Source organism: Emys orbicularis, chromosome 5 (assembly GCF_028017835.1).
Source record: "Emys orbicularis isolate rEmyOrb1 chromosome 5, rEmyOrb1.hap1, whole genome shotgun sequence".
NCBI classification, from domain to species: Eukaryota; Metazoa; Chordata; order Testudines; family Emydidae; genus Emys; species Emys orbicularis.
In genome coordinates this window covers 48,041,686-48,057,251 of record NC_088687.1, presented here as the reverse complement: position 1 = coordinate 48,057,251, position 15,566 = coordinate 48,041,686, and positions in this window count along the sequence as shown.

Sequence of the window (15,566 nt, the reverse complement as noted above, 5' to 3'; positions counted from 1 at the left end):
AATGCACAGAATGCAAAGGGGTCTGGAGGTGGTGTGGTGAGGTGGCGATATGATTTATATAGTGATGGGTGGAAGGAAACTGAGAGCATGACATTCTGCACATCTTTACCCAACTCTGCTCTTATGGTTACTGAAGCAGGGAACATCCATATCTGAAGCTTCCTGTGTCTAATTTTAGGGGTGGAGCCCAACATTTCCAGGGTGGTTCTGGGGGAGGGACAGTTGGCCATCCTGCCTTATTGATGTAGGCACATATTAATTTAAGACTAAGGGTATGTCTACACTACGAGAGTAGTTCGATTTCACTTAAATCGAATATGTGGAATCGATATTGCAAAGTCGAACGTGTGTGTCCACACTAAGGACAGTAATTCGACTTTGTGAGTCAACACTAACGGGGCAAGCGTCGACATTGGAAGCGGTGCACTGTGGGCAGCTATCCCACAGTTCCCGCAGTCCCCGCTGCCCATTGGAATTCTGGGTCGAGCCCCAAATGCCTTCTGGGTAAAAAAATGTGTCGAGGGTGCTTTTGGGCGCCTGTCGTCATCCGTCCGTCACTCACGCCCTCCCTCCCTCCCTCCCTGAAAGCGCCGGCGGGAAATCAGTTCGCGCACTTTTCTGGTCAGTGACAGCGCGGACGCCACAGCACTGCGAGCATGGATCCCGCTGCTACCATCGCTGCAGTTGTGGCCGTTGTCAACGCCTCGCAGCTTATCATCCACCTTTCCCAGAGGCAGATGCAGATAAATCAGCCGAGGAGGCTACGGCACCGCGGTGAGGGCCTGAAGTCTGAGAGTAGCACAGGCCTGTCAGAAAGCACGGGACCCAGCGCCGAGGACATGACGGTGACAATGGGTCATGTGGATGTTGTGGAACGGCAATTCTGGGCCCAGGAAACAAGCACGGAGTGGTGGGACCGCATAGTGCTGCAGGTCTGGGATGAATCCCAGTGGCTGCGAAACTTTCGCATGCGGAAGGGGACTTTCCTTGAACTTTGTGAGTTGCTGTCCCCTGCCCTAATAATTAAAAAGCGCAATGACACCCGGATGCGAGCAGCCCTGACTGTCCAGAAGCGCAATGACACCCGGATGCGAGCAGCCCTGACTGTCCAGAAGCGAGTGGCCATAGCCCTCTGGAAGCTTGCAACGCCGGACAGCTACCGGTCAGTCGCAAACCACTTTGGCGTGGGCAAATCTACCGTGGGGGTTGTTGTGATGCAAGTAGCCAACGCAATCGTTGAGGTACTGCTCTCAAAGGTAGTGACCCTGGGAAACGCGCAGGCCATCATAGATGGCTTCGCCGCGATGGGATTCCCAAACTGCGGTGGGGCTATAGATGGAACTCACATCCCTATCCTGGGACCGGACCACCAAGCCAGCCAGTACATTAACAGAAAGGGCTACTTTTCAATGGTGCTGCAAGCACTGGTGGACCATCGGGGATGTTTTACAAACATCAACGTCGGATGGCCGGGCAAGGTTCATGACGCTCGCGTTTTCAGAAACTCTGGTCTGTTTAGACGGCTGCAGGAAGGTATTTACTTCCCGGACCACAAAATAACTGTTGGGGATGTGGAGATGCCTACAGTGATCCTCGGGGACCCAGCCTACCCGCTAATGCCCTGGCTTATGAAGCCCTATACTGGCGCCCTGGACACTGAAAAAGAACTGTTCAACTACCGGCTGAGCAAGTGCAGAATGGTGGTGGAGTGTGCTTTTGGCCGTCTCAAGGGGAGATGGAGAAGCTTACTGACTCGCTGTGATCTCAGCGAAACCAATATCCCCATTGTTATAGCAGCTTGCTGTGTGCTCCACAATCTCTGTGAGAGCAAGGGGGAGACCTTTATGGCGGGGTAGGAAGTTAAGGCAAATAGCCTGGCTTCTGATTACGCCCAGCCAGACAGCCGGGCGATTAGAAGAGCCCAGCGGGACGCGCTGTGCATCCGGGAGGCTTTGAAAGCTAGGTTCCAGAGTGAGCAGGGTAACCAGTGACTTTTAAGTTTCTGTACAGAGAAGCTGAACCTGCCCCCATTTCTTTACCCAGTTAATGTTGACTATCCTCTCCAGTTACATACCCCCTTCACCCCCTTCCAAAAAAATAAAATCAGTTCTATTTTGTTAATGAACACCGTTGTCTTTATTACTGTTTTCGCGGGAATGTTTTAAACCTGGACGCAGACTGTGGTGGGGAGCGGGTGTAGTGTACTGATGCAAATGACGCTTCTAAACTCCAGGAATGACAGGCTCCGCAGTGGTGGACTGGTTGTTTCAATGGAGCCTGCCAGCCCTCCTGATCGGGACTGCGTGTATGTGGGGGCTATGTGACTTTGTGGCAGGGGGAGGACGGTTACAGATCCCCTGCTGCGTGGCTCTGTGATCCAGGATAAGGACCGCTGCATAAGATCTGTAACTGCCCTCCCCCGCCACAAAGTCACAGAGCAACCCCCCCCCCCCCCCACAGAACATGAAAACCACCTCCCAGACTGACCAGGGTAACTAGTCACTGCACTGTGTATGTGCCCTGCTGCTGGACCTGCCCCCGCCTCTGTACCCTGCTAAAGGTGACTGTCCTGTCCAATTACCAACCCCCTTCCCCCCCTTCAGACAGACTCTCCTCCAAAAGAACACGATGGAAACAGTAATTAACAGAAACGTATATTTTATTAGCAACTACACATGAAACGGGGGGGGGTGAAACTTGGACGGGGGCTTCTGTGAGGCGGGAAGGAAAGGACTTGTCAAATTTTGGGGAATGAGAGCCTTCTAGTAGTAGAGCAGTCTGCAGGGGTGGAGTGAGAGTTTTCACGGACTCTGCCGCCCCTCCTTCTTTGGACTTTGGGTGAGGGGGGTATGGGACTTGGTGGCGGGGGGAGGACGGTTACAGATAGACTGCGGCGGGGCTCTGTCCTCCTGCCTCCGTTCCTGCAGAACATCCACAAGGCGCCGGATGTCCGTTTGCTCCCTCATTAGTCCAAGCAGCGTTTGAGTCGCCTGCTGGTCTTCCTGCCGCCACCTCTACTCCCGTTCAATGTGTGAACGGTGCATTTGGGACAAGTTCTCCCTCCACTGGGTCTGCTGGGCTGCCTGGGCTCGGGAGCAGCCCATGAGTTCCGAGAACATGTCTTCCCGTGTCCTCTTCTTCCTCCGCCTAATCTGCGCTAGCCTCTGGGAGTGTGATGCCAGGCTGGGTTGGGAGACAGTCGCAGATGTGGCTGTGGGAATGGGAAAAAGGGAGTGAATTCCTCAGAAAGATAAATGTAGTTGTGAACAAAGAACATAGTCTTTCTCTGTGAACAAGACCATGCACTGCACCTATCACATGCGCACTCAGGACAAGGTCGAATTTTCGGCCCTCGCATTCAGTGCCTGGGGTCTTGCACTGCCGATCTGAGAAGCGGGGCAGGACACCAGAATTTGTGTAGCAGGCAGACATGGTAAGCCGTAGACTTGTGGCTGCTTAAAACTTTAATAGTAGCACTGGCCTCCTTTCACATTGAAAGCAATGCCAGTCTCTGCTGCCAGCAATCTGGCAAGCATGAACTCTGCCCCTGTCCCACCCCCTCGCGGCTGTCCCAGGGAAAGATCCCTGTATGCTGCCCCTCTCCCACCTCCACCGCGTGGCTGTAAACAGGCGGTTACAGTTCTGTAAAGGAACAGGAAAGCAGTCCCAATACTAACATTCCCCTACCTAATTCAAAGCAGGTCACCATGAGCGACATCACCCTGATGAGGATCTCAGACAGTGATAAAGAAAGAATGCTTCGGGAAAGCCTGCAAAGACCAGGGCCGTATGCCGCCATGCTCTGCAGGGCAATGGTCCCGGAGTACTTGATTGTCTCCTGGCGCAGAAACGTTTCCTACCACGGAGGACCCAATAAGGCCGCTCTCCCCAGGAACCTGATGCAAAGGCTTTCCAATTACCTCCAGGAGAGCTTCGTGGAGATGTCCCAGGAGGATTACTGCTCTATCCCCGGACATGTAGACCGCATTTTACTGTAGCTGCACTGGCAGGGACTAAACAGTAGAGCGGCTTGGGCAGAACAATCATGCAAAACCGGACATTGTTAGATTTTTTTTCAATAGTTGCACTGCCCAGGACTGAAACGTTCAGCGCCTAGGGCAAACTAATCATGAAAAACCCATTGTTGTTATTGTTAATATTCCAGTTCTGTTAAAAATAAATGTTTAGATGTTTAAAGCACTCACTGCTTGATCCTTCCCCTGATTCTGTGTCCGGGTTAACGGCTGGGGACGGTTGGTAGGGGATCTCTGTAAGGGTGATGAAGAGATCCTGGCTGTCGGGGAAATCAGCGTTGCAAGCGCTGTCGACTGCCTCGTCCTCCTCATCTCCTTCCTCATCTTCCCCGTCCGCTAACATGTCCGAGGAACCGGCCATGGACAATATCCCATCCTCCGAGTCCACGGTCAGTGGTGGGGTAGTGGTGGCGGCCGCACCTAGGATGGAATGCAGTGCCTCGTAGAAACGGGATGTGTGGGGCTGGGATCCGGAGTGTCCGTTTGCCTCTTTGGTCTTCTGGTAGCCTTGTCTCAGCTCCTTGATTTTCACACGGCACTGCGTTGCATCCCGGCTGTATCCTCTCTCTGCCATGGCTTTAGAGATCTTCTCGTAGATCTTTGCATTCCGTCTTTTGGACCGCAGCTCGGAAAGCACGGACTCATCGCCCCACACAGCGATCAGATCCAAGACTTCCCGATCAGTCCATGCTGGGGCCCTCTTTCTATTAGATTGCACGGCCATCTCTGCTGGAGAGCTCTGCATCGTTGCCAGTGCTGCTGAGCTCGCCACGATGTCCAAACAGGAAATGAGATTCAAACTGCCCAGACAGGAAAAGGAATTCAAATTTTCCCGGGGCTTTTCCTGTGTGGCTGGTCAGAGCATCCGAGCTCGGACTGCTGTCCAGAGCGTCAACAGAGTGGTGCACTGTGGGATAGCTCCCGGAGCTATTAGCGTCGATTTCCATCCACACCTAGCCTAATTCGATATGGCCATTTCGAATTACCACTACTCCCATCGTTGGGGAGGAGTACAGAAGTCGAATTTAAGAGACCTCTATGTCGAACTAAATAGCTTTGTGGTGTGGACGGGTGCAGGGTTAATTCGATGTAACGGCGCTAAATTCGACATAAACACCTAGTGCAGACCAGGCCTAAACTTCCACAGTTTTTTTCCAGCCATTTTCATAAAGACCAACAATATTAAGCAGACTATTAACAAATATTAGTAAGGAATGAACTATTACAGCATTCGTTAAAAATACACAGGCACAGAATCCTGCACTTCTCAGAAAGGTTCCCACCTCTAGCTGGCGCACAGGCTTTACTTATCTCAAGACCATTGTCTGCCAAAGAAATCTGCTACCCTAAGCCAAGAGAGAAGTTAATGTCCTAATTTCAGTTGAAGTCTTCACTAAATACTTACACAGTTCATCAGCCAGGTGATGTAAGAGCCCTCAGTTTGAGAAAAACACTAGTTGAATAGGGAATTAATAAGCAAGGTTTGGGCTCTCAAATACTGAACATTTTCTTAAATAGATTAGTTTCAACACTTTACTGAAATTGTCTATAAAATGCCCGTGCTTAACTCTTGCTTATGTAAATTATTGCACTATAGATCTGTCTGCTTACTACAGCCTTTTTGGAAGGGGAAGGTAAGAAAGGGTTGGGGGAAAGACACAGAAGCAAGGGTCAAATCCTGCTTGTCTGACTTATGCAAACAGTTCCATTAGAATCAATAAAATGGCTCTTGTGAGTCAGGTAAGCAGGGTTTGACCCTCACTCTATGGTTTTAATAAGCCTTGATATTTAGACTGAAATCATTGCACCGTATGTGTGCCACACAGCTAGAGCCTAGAATAAAAGATATTGACCTTTAAGCACTGGTTTCTAATTAAAGTTATCCATTTGAAATCACACCAATAGTTCTGACACCTTTAGCCACTCATAGAGTCTAAGTGTTATCTGTAAAAGCACCAAGACCTCAGAAGTTGAAATTAAATGTTCTTTAAAGTTTTTTTGTTTTTTTGTTTTTTTTTAAAGGCTTCAAATCTAAATACACATTCCTATGGGCTTTCTTTCAGCAGTACCCCTCTGATAGTTAAGTAATTTATTTTTGTATAATAAATACAAAAACTATATAAATAAAGCATTATATTATTGCTAGGAAAAACTGGACACTCAATTTGGGCATGATCCTCAGATCTTACTGTACCGCTAAAATCAATGTTTGAAGCATAAGGCCTCTCATCTTTAAACACTCTTTTAAAATATACAATTATTCCAGCAAAATGATAACGAGGATAAATCTGGCCATGAATTTCCCAGAAACACTGGTCTTATGTCCGCCTTGTATGAAAAAGTAGTATATGGAGCATATTTTACTATCAATAGTAAAATCATTAGCACTGTTTGAGAAACAGGTTTTCTGATCCTATGAAACTCTTAGAGATTTCAATTTATTCCCCATTCTGCCTCTGGATGAAACAGAGATGTTTCTAATTTTTTAATGAAAAATCAGAGACAGAGACAGAGAGAAACCTCAGAATAGCCAATTACCTGGTGATTAAGGCAGCCAGGTGAGGGCCCTACCCATCAGCTTCTTTGCTAATCTAGTGTGGGTCTCTCTTAGTCTTTTCCATGGAGTTGTTCCCCCTTGCGTAAACAAACATTTATTGGACCTGAGAAAGAGAGAGAGAGAGAGAGAGAGAGAGAGAGATACTGACAGAGCAGAGCCAAGGGACAGCAGGGATTTGAACCTGATATAGTAGGAAGAGGGCCTAAAACATAAGCCCTTGTATCAGAGGCCTGGTATGAGACCTGAGCTAAAATAGTGGTCCAAGCTTTGCGGATATAAAGCAAATTCAGGCTGTGAGCTAGAGGTAGAATTTGGCAAGAACAGGACTGATATTGCAAAAACACACATTCCTAAGAGGTTCTAGGCACAGAGCACTCACACAAATGCATTCCACAAGGGTGGCACTACAACACCTCGATACCAGCACATTCCCTAAAGATAACAGGAACACGCTGAGCTATCCTAAAGATAAGGTCAGGATGACAGTGTGATGGATAGAGATGTACAAGGTGATGGGTGGTAACCGGTTACTTCAGAGGGTGTCAACTAACTGTGTCAGAGGAACAGTACGTAATTTGTTTGTATTGATGTATAAAATGGAGTCTCAGAGGGAGTGTTTCTGTCAGGCCGAGAGGAGAATGGAAAGTCCCGCCATTCACTGAGCCGCTCCATTGTCACAGGCATACACGTCTTAGTGTACCTGTAACCATTGTGCCGGGGCATTAGCACCCTGTCTGCAATAAGCACCCTGCCGGCTCTGTCGGCAATAATCTTGACCAAGTTCCTTCACTACGAACCAAGTCTGTGGATTTATTGGGCAGTTCGATCGGAGCCTGCTGTACGGGCTATCTGGCCAGAGTCAGTACAGCATCCAGAAAGAACACACGCATGCAGCCAAACATCTGACCACACCTGAGTCTTTCACATCATCAGTGAATGCTCTAGCCCAGGGGTCTCAAACATGTGGCCCGCGGAGTTACTTCCTGCGGTCCACCATAGGTGCCGACTCCACCGGCAGTCACGCTCCCCTCACCCACCACCCCTGAGTACGCCACATCCCTGCTTCTCCACCTACCTCCCAGTGCTTCCCACCACCAAACAGCTGTTTGGTGGAGCTTAGGAATTTCCAGAAGAGGGGGGAGCAGCTGGGACACGGCGCGCTCATGGGAGGAGGCAGAGACGAGGCGGAGCCGGGGTGGGGATTTGGGGAAGGTGTTGGAATTGGGGCAGGGTGGGGCGGGGACTTTGGGGAAGGGGTTAGAATAGGGGTGGGGAAGGGGTGGGAAGAGGCGGGGCATGGGCAGGGCCTCATGGACTAGACGAGCAGTCTGAGGTATGAAGTTCAGCATGTATGGTTCTTTGCTGTGAGTAGTTGGGAAGAATGTTTGTTAAAAGTGGCAACGTATTTTGTATGAATTATGAGTTACTTTTAAAAGTTCCTGCCATTACAGCTATGTTGATAGACTGTTAGTGTAGATCATCATCAGTGTTATTGACCACATAAGGAATAGTTACAGGTATTTATATTTTATTAAAACCTCTCTTTGCATTACAGTTTAAAAAAAGTTAATACATTGACTTTTAATAGCATACTGTAATACTCTTCATTTTTTTTTTCATTTTTGACGATACTTTTGTATCGTTGTATGAAAAGGTTTCAGTGATGCGGCCCTTAGCCCAATGTACTAGTCCTCATGTGGCCCTCGTGGTGATTTGAGTTTGAGATCCCTGCTCTAGCCACTGGCTATTGACTGTTCCGCAGTGGGTGGGTCTCTCTCATTCTCTTATTTTGACCAGAAATTCATCCGGGGTATGAGAAACCTTCTCGCTGAATTGGCATTTTCCAACAGAATGAAAAAAAAACTGTTTTGTCAAAAAAAATCCCAACTAACTCTAAGAACCATTACTAAAATGACTGAGGAATTATGTCTTCTAGAAGGAAGATCAGCATACTGTACCTATACTAATATTCAGCCAAGGTGAAGAAGTGTGATCAAGGAGATTTGCTCCTTTGCCCAGAGGCACTCCACCTGTGTATCCTTTTGCTCAGAGAATGCAGGGACTATGGGTCCAATCTATTACCCAATGAAATCGTTGGAAGGCTTCCCATTGCATTAGGTCCAAGCCAATTCCCATTGAAGTCAAGTTTAGAGATTTGGATGGAGATGTCCTATCTCCTAGAACTGGAAGGGACCTTGAAAGGTCATTGAGTCCAGCCCCCTGCCTTCACTAGCAGGACCAAGTACTGATTTTGCCCCAGATCCCTAAATGGCCCCCTCAAGGATTGAACTCACAACCCTGGGTTTAACAGGCCAATGCTCAAACCACTGAGCTATCCCTCCCCCCATGCTAGTTTCCTCAAAGTGGGAAGAGAGGGACCGGACCAATCTTGGCTCCATTTGGGAAAAGCAAAGGAGATGCCACTTTAAAGGGTATTGCAATACCTGCTGTCTACCTGTTTGGCAGGAGCCATTGGGCATTGGTGCAAAAAACATCTTTTAAAAAGTTGAAAGAAATAAAGTTTATGTCTGCACTGCACCTGGGATCATGGATAGACAAACATTTGCTAGCGCTGCTCAAGCTATCATGCTGAAAATAGCAGTGTAACCGCGGTAGCACAGGCAGCAAATTTGCCCCAGTCCCCTAGGTATGTAGTTGGGTTGCTAGCTTGTGCTACCTCTGGCTGCCCTGCTGTTTTTAGCACCCTAGCTCAAGCATAGCTAGCTCTCTACGCAGCTGGGAAGCATGATCCCAGCTACAGTGTAGATGTATCATAAGAGTGAGAATACAGGGATCCTGCAGTTATAGGATAGCAAAAAGATGATAGGGAATAAGGAGTGTCTCCCCCCACTCAAATTTCCACAATAGGTACACTTATGATGCTGTGCTTAACAGAAGAACAATGTCCCCAGGAGAGTGATTTGCTCTCACTGGGGCAGTTTTTGTCTCCCAACACAGCCAGTAGCTGAGAAGCCCCTATCTGTCCCATATTCATTGACTATTTCATAGATGGATTTTTTAAATGTATATAGCATTAAAAAGGATGGCCATTGGTCACAAGAGGAAGAACTACAAAAATTACAATCATTGAAAGTGAAATAATTACCTAATTAAGTCATAACTATAGGAAAGTAGGAAAATTCATGAAATGTGCATGTGTAATAGATGGGTTTTTTTGTTCTTTTGCATGCACGTGCAAATTAAAATAGCAGAAGGGAAGCTTGTAAAATAAACCAAAAACATACTTGTCCACAAAGCTGCTAGGGCTGCCTTGAAATCTACAATATACGATTAGATTTTTAAAATTTGCTCTGATTTTTTAATGGCAAAGAAACCGATAAAGACAAATCGATATTTTCATTATATGTTTTCTGATTTATGAAATTAATAGGTGTGTTTTCTTATACATAGATACAGAAATTAATGAAAAAAAATATGGGTCCCACGCCTGGTGTAACACCATTGGCTTAAATTGTATTACATCAGAGTTACATTTGACTCATGCCATTTACATACAGTAAACCTAATTCTCCATTACTCCATTCTTGTGTTTGAGGCAGGAACGAAGGCTGTGAGGGAAAAGGTGGCTTTAAACCAGCCACCTTCATGCTCTCCATATTCTAGGGCTATTTGAGGCCTTGCCTGACCCCTGGTGTATCCCTCAGTGTCACTTCAACTTATTCTTTGCTTCTCTTGGTGCCCTCTGGGCCCCAGTAGCTTATGTAATTGAAAATAAGACCAAAAGCTAAGGCTTCATATTAACTAAAGTTAATATTGTTAGTATGAGTGAATAAGAGATATTAATAGAAGTGACTCAAGGTATAACCATGGGTCAGTGTAATAAATATTTTTGTCTTAACTGGTTGTAGCAAGTGATGTAAGGGAATTTTTGATGTTTTGGAATATTGGTAACTGCAGAATTTTCATTGATGCAAATGATAATTAGAATGATATTTGATATTAATAGCCAATAGAGAAGTAAAAGACACTTGGGTTTAGGGGTACAGAAGATTAAATATGGTAGCAGAAGAATAGATATGGTAAAAAGGTGGATTAAATGTTAATTAGCTTTTTATAATTTACTATAAATAGGGTAGCCTCTAATTTATGGGCTAACGCCATAAAGCACCATACACTGCTTAAAGGAAGGACCCTACCACTATTCCTTCATCAAAGGACTGATCACCCCTTGGTGTTACTTCATTTTAGGTATGCGAGTATAAATGTTGAGTTAAGTTGTTATATTGTAATTCTTTTATGCATGCTTGCTTTAGTTTTATTATATAATAAAATGTTGAATAAACATCACTCATTGCGTCATTCAAGGTTCTTAAACTGAATTAGATAAATTACCTGTAACCAAATCAAGGAGTGAATCTTGGGCTGATATTTTTTAAATTTTGCATCGAAACATATTAATCGGAATATCTAAATCAAAGGTTACACTAGGAAGCAGATACTTGCTGTAAAGCAGTACAATCTGGCTACGCCTAGAGACTGGTGGAATGACCAAAGGAGAGCCTGTACAACTCTACACCAAGTGAAGAGGCTCCCTGTACTGGAGAATATTTTTAGGTGGCCATTTTTGTCCCTTTAAAGTCCCTTTTTCCTGTCAGAGTGGCATAAATGAGCCTTAATGTACCTGAGAATCAAGCCCAGTATGTTTAAGACAACACGCACAACTAAGGATGGATTAATCAAATATTATATTTTATGAAAAGAACAAATACACCTCTACCCCGATATAACGCAACACAATATAACATGAATTCGGATATAACGCGGTAAAGCAACGCTCCGGGGGGGCGGGGCTGCGCACTCCGGCAGATCAAAGCAAGTTCGATATAACGCGGTTTCACCTATAACGCGGTAAGTTTTTTTGGCTCCCGAAGACAGCGTTATATCGGGATAGATGTGTATCAATACTCTACTTCAGATGACTATCCCTGAATATTGCTGACATAACTGGGTATTGAGGGACGTAGGAAGTAAAGAACCCCTGCCCTACAGTCCTTCCCATGTTCTGTTTCTCCCCAAGACCCAGGCAAAGTACTTTTTCATATAGTTATAAATAGGGAATACCATCAGTACTGCAAATACTAAGGTTATCATACAGCAAAACGACTGTAGCTGTCTAAGGCAATCAGGAAATGTTAGTTCATCTCTCTATCTACAACATGCAGACAATGGGGGCAAGGGAGGGTGGTTAGGATAGAAATTGGGCTTGGCAGTGTCTTCCTCACCTCTCCTTCCCTCACAGCACACTACCACCCCTTTCAGGTTGGATAGGCAGAGAGTAGTGAGAATCCATGGCTTCACTGACAGAATGCATTTTCTCTATCTATAGTCCACTAAATCTTCATCAAGAACCACAGATGTTTAGCACAGCCATGGGTTTCTGTCAAGGACTCAATTTTCTTCATCTCAAATCAGAAATGTTTATTTTTTTAATTTCTCTTCCATGCCACATGCCTATTGAAATGAATGACCAAGTAGCGGTGTAGACTGTAAGTTAAATATGCCAGTAGGTTCCTCTTTGTTAGGTTTATCTTATAGGAATGCAGGCACTGAAGTGGTTATTAACAGTGAAAAGGTTTATTATGTGATTTTATGCATGAAGTTACCACAGAAAATATTTTTAGCCTTTTGAAGTGTTTCCCTCCCCTCGCTGTTAATTATCAAGTAGCTGACTGATTGCTCATGATTGATGACTGATGGGGAGAAGGTTCAGCAGGTATTAATAGTTTGGTTAACCTAAGTGGCACAGAGGAAGGAAGTGGCCCATCATTCAGGCAAACCAGGTCTGTAACTATTGTCTGTAAAAGATTCTCTCTGTGGTAGTAAATTTTTTGTGAATTTGTATTTTAAAATGAAAATAGAAGGTTCTGTACACTTAAAGGATTTCTGTGATTATTTCTGATCTTTGCTTATCGAAATTGTTGTTTACTTAAACTTTCAAGTGACAAAAGCACAGTCAAGTGAAAAAGAACTTCAAGTGGAATAATTAAACAATACTACAAACTGAATTCAATATCAGAATTTTTTGCAATGTGATATAAAATATATTCTAATCACCTCATATAATTACAAAGGAGCAATTCACTACAAAAATGTAAAGGCTTACATTTAGTGAAGGGTTAATAATCAAACAGGAAGTCATCTTAACAGTATGATGACATAGCTTCAGACACAGGAAACGCAGGTAAGCATTTAAATGCAAGCAACAGCTTTGAAAACATTTTGCCTTTCTAATGACCCTGAAAGTTGGGCTGCATTTCTGGTATCTTCATCATTAGGCTGGACCTCCTATGGAGAGCAATCCTGAATATTTTTATACTATTCTACTATGAAACAATGTTCATAATTGTTATTTCATAGGATGTACTGAGTATATCATTTTAACCCCATATCCTGAAAAGGAGCTCTGAGTAGACTGACCTTTGTAGCCATGTGGAGCCTGACTGGAGTCAATGAAAGGTGCCAAATAAACAGCTCCTGGTAGGAACTGGTGTCAGTGATGCTTATGTGACCCTGCAACGGCGCATCCTTGTGTTGGGGTGTGGGGTTGCAGGGGATTGTCACTAACAGGCCATCTGTCTCTGTACATGACTCAGCCCTCCAACTAAGAAGTGGCTAGTTCAAGCCCCTTCCAGGGTAACAAATTGTCCAAGTGTAGTCCAGTGTCCCAAACAATCAGCCTATCTTGTGGGGCCTTGTGCTCAACCTTTTCCTGAGTTTTCACTGCCTTTCCACAGCTCTGACAGCAAGCACGAAGTCTCCATAAGTCCTGTAGCCTCCAATAGTCTTTGGTGCTTTGCTCCTTCACAGGCAGCAGCAGCTCCTACTTCTCCGCCACTCCCTTTGATTGGGCTTTCAGCTTATTTATAAGGCTCAGGTGTCTGAGCTATCACCTGATCCTTTTTTAGTCCCACCCTGTCTAGTTGCCACATAACTACCTAATTACCACCCAGGTAAAATGAATGGGACTATCTGAGCCTTTAAACCTTTCTCACCTGTGATGGGGTTTCACCCCATTACAGACCCTTTACGTGATTGGGATGTATAAAATTAGAGTGGCAAAAACACTGGAAATACTGTAGGATACAATCTTGAAATGGCAGAGGGATGGATGAGGTGACCTAGTAGGGCTTATCGAACTTTAATGCCTATGATTCTATACTAATTAGTGATGATATTTTCCCATTATTATAATCAAAGAGCAATAACAATACATGTTTCCATGACACTCAATACGCTAATCAAATATTGTAAATATATTACATATATAATACGTGAGACAACAATATACGGTAGACAATAATATATTGTAATAGAAGATCCTGATTTTCCTATATAATGAAAACCTCAGAACAGAAAACCCAAAAGACCATATTAGAGCCTTAGTTCAGTGAAATAATGCAGGTACCTAAGTCTAATATATTCTATTAAGGTGAATGAGAATACATCATTGGTCTTATTTAATGCAAAAGCATAAATCTTTAGCATTAATTGGTCCACAAATTGTTGCTAAAATGTGGAGAACTATTCCAACTCACAGTTTTAATTTGTAGGAACCTCTTTGATAGCAAAACATTTGATAAGTAATGAAATCAAATCTTCCTAAATGTATTTAGCACTGAATCCTTTTTCCATTGTAATGACAGACTTTTTCTTCCTTCGAGATATTTGCTGGTTATATAGTAAGTCTTGAATATTATCTAAAAATCACTGAGTAGCTCTGAAAATAACACTGGATATTAAATTTTAGGCACTTGCTTTACTACACTTTTACACTCAGATTTCATGTTCCTCTCTATTTTCCTCACTAGGATTTGACTTTCAATTTTTAAAGGATGCCTTTTTGCTGTTAACTGTTGCCTCTTTTACTCTGCTGTTTAGCCAGGGTGTCTTTTTTTTTTTTTGGTCCTCTTACTATTTATTATTATTTTATTATTATCATAGTCATCATCAGCCTGTGCGCCACTTAGGACTAAATCAAGAATTGCCTCTCCTCTTGTGGGTTCCAGGTAGGGTTGCCAACCCTCCAGGATTGGCCTGGAGTCTCCAGGAATTAAAGATTAATCTGTAATTAAAGATTACATCATGTGCTATAGGGTCGGCACATCTTCTGTATGAGGAGAGATTAATAAGACTGGGACTTTTCAGCTTGGAAAAGAGACGTCTAAAGGGGGATATGATTGAGGTCTGTAAAATCATGACTGGTGTGGAGAATATAAATAAGGAAGTGCTATTTACTCCTTCTCATTACAGAAGAACTAGGGGTCACCAAATGAAAATAATAGCAGCAGGTTTAAAACAAACAAAAGGAAGTATTTCTTCACACGATGCACAGTCAACCTATGGAACTCCTTGCCAGAGAATGTTGTGAAGGCCAAGACTATAACAGGATTCAAAAAAAGAACTAGATAAATTCATGGAGGACAAGTCCATCAATGGCTATTAGCCAGGATGGGCAGGGATGGTGTCCCTAGCCTCTGTTTGCCAGAAGCTGGGAATGAGCAACAGGGAAAGGATCACTTGATGATTACCTGTTCTGTTCACTCCCTCTGGGGCACCTGGCAAATGGCCACTGTCAGAAGACAGGATACTGGGCTAGATGGACCTTTGGTCTGACCCACTATAGCCGTTCTTATGTTCTTCTGTGATTAAATCTCCAGGAATACATCCAACCAAAATTGGCAACCCTAGTTCTAGGACAAGCTGCTCCACGAAGCAGTCATTAACGGTATCTAAAAATTTTATCTTTGCATCCTGTCCTGAGGTGATACGTTCCCAGTTAAAATGGGGATAGTTGAAATCCCCCATTATTGTTACATTTTCTGCCTTTGTAACCTCTGTAATGTCCCTGAGCATTTCACAGACGCCATCATGGTCGGGTAGTCAGTAATATATTTCTACTGCTATACTCTTACTGTTCAAGGATGGAATTTCCATCCATAGAGATTCTAATGGTA